The sequence below is a fragment of the Homarus americanus genome, unplaced genomic scaffold, assembly GCF_018991925.1.
Source record: "Homarus americanus isolate GMGI-L3 unplaced genomic scaffold, GMGI_Hamer_2.0 scaffold26351, whole genome shotgun sequence".
NCBI classification, from domain to species: domain Eukaryota; kingdom Metazoa; phylum Arthropoda; class Malacostraca; order Decapoda; family Nephropidae; genus Homarus; species Homarus americanus.
The window spans coordinates 4933807-4939944 of NW_024724368.1; the positions used below are offsets into that span (position 1 = coordinate 4933807).

A 6138-nucleotide genomic window follows, 5' to 3' on the forward strand; every position below is an offset into this window, starting at 1 on the left:
AACCTTTCATGCTATATCTGTAGTTGCCTTTAATATGGTGAAATACAGTACAGTAGTATAGATAGATAGCCTGAAGCTTAGATAGAAAGATAGAACAAATCATCATCACCATCCAAATCATACAGCCATTTTGCACACCATCTCTTGCAGTCTGTCTTGTCAGGTTCTAAGATCATTTCTTACAATCTCTCCCCATGTCATTCTTGGCCACCTACCACTGGCTCTCCTCGTTACCACATTTAGAGTCATGCACCACTTAACCCAGCTGGTCTCATCCATTCTCTCCCCACTCCCAATCTCAGTCTACTTATACGTAAATCTTGGCCGATACTCTCAATACCCAGCCGTCCTCTTAGCTCTGAACGGTGATTCTTATCTTTCAGCGTCAAGGTACACATCCACCTCACCATTCTCGTTTCAGCTCACTCAAGACTGCATGTGTCAACCTTTTTAACTGCCCATGTTTCACGGATATATAACACCATACTTCTCACACCAGTTGTATACATTCTTCCTTTCATGTGATGGGAAAGTCCTCGTGCTGACAATAAAGACAACAGTTCCCTAAACTTCCTCCAGCCATTTCTATCTTTTGAAAATGAACAGCACCCCATCCAGCACTGATCATGTCACCCAGGCAGCAGAACTCATCCATGACTCACAACACAGCAGCCTTCAGCACCCTCTCCAGCACTGATCATGTCACCCAGGCAGCAGAACTCATCCACACAGTCCAGGGATAATTTTCAGTGTTGAGTTTCTTCAGTCTTGCTGTGGATACATATACAACACTTACTGTACAGTCAGCAACATCCAGCAGTCTGCCATCCACTCCACTGTATCTCTCATGTACCCACCTTCCTCACTCACTGTACCTCTTGTGTACAGTACCCACCTTCCTCACTCACTGTACCTCTTTTGTACCCACATTCCACAGAAACTTGTATACATAAAGACAGTCTGACAGATGATATAGATACCAAACAGACAGACTGACTGACATACAGGTATTGAAACATTGATAAAAAGATATAGAGATAAAGATACATAAGGATAGACAGTTAGACATACCTAGAAAAACACAGACAGACAGACATAAAGACATACCTGTAACAGCAGTGTTTCCAGGATCCAGTTGTTAATTTCTCAAGGGTTTAGTCATAACTCATCTGTAACAAACAAACAAAAAACATTTAATATATACAACAGTTTAAATATGTCCATAAATTAATAGTCATTCATTACAGAAGTTGTTTGTTTTATGCAAGTTTGGTTTATGTCAACTTTCTTGGGACTGTAAACCTTCCATGCTTGACAAACTCTGTCACTTTGGCCTTAATATTCCCAGCTAAATTAGTGTTACATTAATACAGTAGTTTAGACAGATAGACAGGTAGATATACAATAGAATCCCAGTTATCCAGCACCTACAGGGATTGACAGGAGCCAGATTAACAGGTTTTACCCATTACTGTAGTGTAAACTACCTCTTGAGATCCACCAACAGATCCTACAGTACACAGTGCTACAGGCTGACCTAGCTAATTTATGTCTCATAAAACAGAATTCTTTAACTCTTATTCAACTCTATATAAATGATGTGGCTCATAAATAAAGAAAATATAACATAAAACTTCACAAAGGTAATAATTTACATACTGATTAAGGATCTGTTCACAGTTTAATAATTCAAGAAATTAGTGTTAATTAATGACCTTTTGATTAATTAAAGATATTTGGAATAATTCAAAAGTCAATTACTGTACACTGTGGCTGCAAATTTTAAGTCACCTCTATATACATTCTCTAAATAATAAATAGATACAGACAGATATTGGTAAGCCATATGGATAGACATATTGACAGACTGACAAATACTTATTGATAAATATTTGGACAAATATAGATAAATCTGACTGAGATATATGTATTGATAGATAGATATTGGTAGATAATGGATAGATAAATAGATAGATATACTGAAAGACAGACACACAAACATATATAAGCAGTTAGAATAATTAGTAGTTCCCAACCTCTTCTGTTCTGTGACCCCCATACAAGATGTGATAACTACTGTTGCATATTAATTGTTACCGCAAGCAGTAATGAGTAGGATGACACATAAACAAACATTATGTTAGGCTGTAAGTCATGTCATGTTTATTGGGTGTGTCTGCCAGTATACAGTGTGTAGTGTGTTGAAGTGGTGGAGATGAGAGGCCCAGAGGAGGTTGGGGTGTGTAAGGGGAGCTTGTTTATGTATAATCACCTGACTCAGCCCTCGCCAACCAGCGAGGGTTGGGCAGGCGACCAGGCTGGCACTGTAGTTATCCATATCATAGAGGCAACACCTAACCTGGCTTCTCTCTAGACTTTCAACACATAAGTTTAACTGGTACTTATTGTGTACACGGGTAGACTGTGTCCACTGCATCGTTTATAGTTGTGACAACATAAAATATGGCAAATTAAGTACAGTACTCATTGTAAGTGTTAAGATTAGACTAATTACATAACTATGATTGTTATGCAAATATATATTGGATTAAACATTTATGTATGATTGCCTATATATGATTTATCTGAAATACTAAAATGAATTGTATTCAACAGGTTTGACCGAATTATAAAGTTCGAGTTTAACGTGAAGAGTCTGATTAACCTTTAAACGCTCAGAAAGCGTTTACATTAATACAGCATAAAATTATGTTTCACATTGAACAATACAGAGGAAACAGTTTCTATGATGTGCATTCAATTAGACAGAATATAATATCCTCTGCTATTTTTGTGAAATTTGGTTCAAATTTAGTAAAAGCTGCTACAACAACTGTCATTTTTATGATTGTTAGTGAGTTTTAAGAGGTACAGTACAGTACAGTACAGTACTTGCTGACCCCTGGCTTAAACTCTGGTAGGGGGGTGAAGCATTGTTTAGTTTTGTTATGAGCTCACATGGTTTAAATTACCCCCATGGTCAACAGGCTGGGAACCACTGACTCTTAAATATATAGAAAGATATAAAAAAACAGACAGACAGACAGACAGACAGATGACTAACAGCAGCACAGTTACAACAATTTGTCTTAAGAGTTTGACAGACACAAAGATTTTCTGTATAGGCCGAGAGAGCTGTTCCTATAGTTTACCTTGCCATAGGTGGTGGTGGTGATAGTGGTGGTGGGAGCTATTGTTCCATGCTCCAGTTATCATTTTCATCTGTTATGGATCAGTTCAATTTCCCAAAGTTTTGTTATAACACCTACTCCTGTAACAAACAAAATATTATATTTACTATAAACAACTTGGTTAGGTTAGGTTAGGTTTTTTAGTTTTTTGAGGGTTTAAGATTGTTTAACCTCCCACTTTTTCTCCAATATCTCAACTACTGGTCATTTATAACAACAATTAAGGTCATATTTAACACGATTATTAACACGATAATAACATATTTTCAATGTTCAGTTGTCTGGTGGCAACTTGTATATATTGACCCAGTAAAATAATGCATAAATACATTTAATAAACAACTACAGTATAAATTACAGTAAATCAGTCAGTATTAATACAGTTTGGGCCAATATACAGTCGAACTTTACATTTCATTATTATTTATAACACTATTTCAACCACGGGACAAAGACTAATAACTTCAGAAATTAATTATAAAGTTTTTCTATACCTTTGGGGGAAATAACTATAACGGGAAATTTCTCCCGGGGACTAAAGGTCAAATTAGATTAAACACAGAATAATATAATTTCTCAAACTACTGTACTTGGTCATATTGGCTTACCGGTAAACTGGTAATTTTACCCAAATAGTCATATAACCCGGGTGCTGGACAACTCGTACCCAAGCAAATCAAACCATCAGAACATGTCAAGTCGTACCCAATTTATGAGACAGTTCGTACCCATATATACAGTACAGTATAGTATACGAATATACTGTATATAGTAGCGTATAAGTCGACCTTATTATTTTCAGGTTAAAGTTTGAATTAGGCCTATTCTTGGAGTACCGGTATAAGTTGACCTTATTATTTTCAGGTTAAAGTTTGAATTAGGCCTATGGGTCGGTATAAGTTGACCTTATTATTTTCAGGTTAAAGTTTGAATTAGGCCTATTCTTGGAGTACGGTATAAGTTGACCTTATTATTTTCGGGTTAAAGTTTGAATTAGGCCTATTCTTGGAGTACGGTATAAGTTGACCTTATTATTTTCAGGTTAAAAGTTTGAATTAGGCCTATTCTTGGCATATGATCGACAGCAGACTTCCAAGCTACAGTATAAATGGGTTTCAAAAGACTCAAAATAATGAGATCTAAATGATTCAGTAGTTTAAAACTTTTGATTAGCTATATCAGAAGTACAATACCTCTGATGCTTGTTCTTTATAACTTTACCAGACAATTGGCAGTGCTGGCACTCAACGAAGTAAGGAAAACACCGTGATTATGAAGAAATTGGATAGCTGTCATCTTTCTCGTTAAAACTCAGAAATTAACTTAAAATAATCATAGGAGTATGATTCACAAACAACCTCTACCACAGCCATTGGTACACTGGTCATTTAAATTTAAATCCTTCAAATCCGTACCTTGGATCCTCCTTTTGAAAAAAAAATTTTGATTGGTTGAAAAATTAGCGTGATGAGATCGATACATCATTGGTCACGACTGGAAGACGTCCGCGCATGCCGATGTAAACACGCGCTCATAATTAGCTCGCTTTCACGACGATAACGTCTCACAGGCGAAGACTGAAAACTATGTTAAATCAATTAAATTCAATCGTTCACTATTATCCATTTAGGCCTGATATACATGGGGTTCAAATACTCAGAATAGCCACATGTAAATGTTTAAATAGTTTATAACTTTGGGGCCACGATATATCTTAAGTGAAATAATACCAGTTAACTATTTTGGGTATGACCTGTTGTAGTGGATTCACCTCTACAACGCCGTTTGTTGCTGAGTAGCCGACCCTTTTTGAATTCCCCAGCCTGCACCTCCAGCGCCGCCTGATGGAGGTCAACTATCAACCCGCCTACCTCACCTCACCCTGCGGTCACCACCCTCTCTCTTTCTACCTCGGCCACCAGCGAGCAACACCTCTTCCTCCGCACCCGGCCTTGGCGTCCCTCAAGCTGCGTGCCCTCCTCTGGGCATCCTCACCAACCAGCTCTCTCAACTCAACGCTTGTAACCATGCTGCCTTCCCAGCACCAAGCTGCATGTACATCAATACAATATGTATTCAGAGAGCACATTGTGAGTTCCTTTCTCCATCCCATCCTGAGTGTGAACCATTCTTATAACCCTCACTGTCTTGAGTACGACTTGTTGCTTGGGTACGAGCTGTCTGGGTACAGGCTGTCTTGGGTACCAGCTGTCTTGGTACCAGCTGTCTTGGGTACAGGCTGTCTTGGGTACCAGCTGTCTTGGGTACAGGCTGTCTTGGGTGCAGAGTTAACCCTAACCCATATAAGCCCTGCCCACATGTTCAACACTTTCCTTGTCCAAGATAATTATGGTCACAACAATCATAAGACTCATCTCACCATAATAATATACACATTAATCCTAACTATACACATTAATACAACTATACACATTAATACACAACCATTAACCTCACGACTCACCAGGTGTTGTTTACCTGGGGACCGAGGACAGTCATTACTAACCCTTCCGTCTGTCAGTATAAAAGAGTTTTTTACCTTATATTTATTGTTTAATCACTGTTAAAATTAAAGTTATTCTATAATATTATTAATTATCTTAAGTGTGTTTTGTTACTATGTGTTGTTTGTATTATGATTTAGTAATTTTATATAAGATCTCCCTCAATACAATATATCATTTAAGAAAAATTATATAACTTTTTAGTTGATTATTGATGACAATAATGTTTTTAACCATTTATTATATTAAAGTTTATTATATGATTATTGACGATAATAATGTGTTTTAACTATATTTTTACGATATTGAAATTTATTATATGATTATTGACGATAATTGTTTTCTCAACTATATTACTCTAATATGTCATGGAAGCCACATCCCAAGTTGCCTACTGAAAGCTGTACAGATGCCGTAGCTACTACTTTTACTTTTATCCTCTT

The 6138-nt window shown here is 37.0% G+C and overlaps 1 long non-coding RNA gene across 1 annotated transcript; it reads right to left on the bottom strand.

The window, feature by feature from the left end:
• Nucleotides 1–1069: 1069 nt before the first annotated feature.
• On the bottom strand, nt 1070–5702 carry LOC121864204. The gene is made up of 3 exons (XR_006088563.1): nt 5656–5702; nt 3153–3271; nt 1070–1169 (listed from the first exon to the last, which is right to left on the bottom strand). It is a non-coding gene; the product is annotated as an uncharacterized LOC121864204 (long non-coding RNA).
• Between the last annotated feature and the right edge of the window lie 436 nt (nt 5703–6138).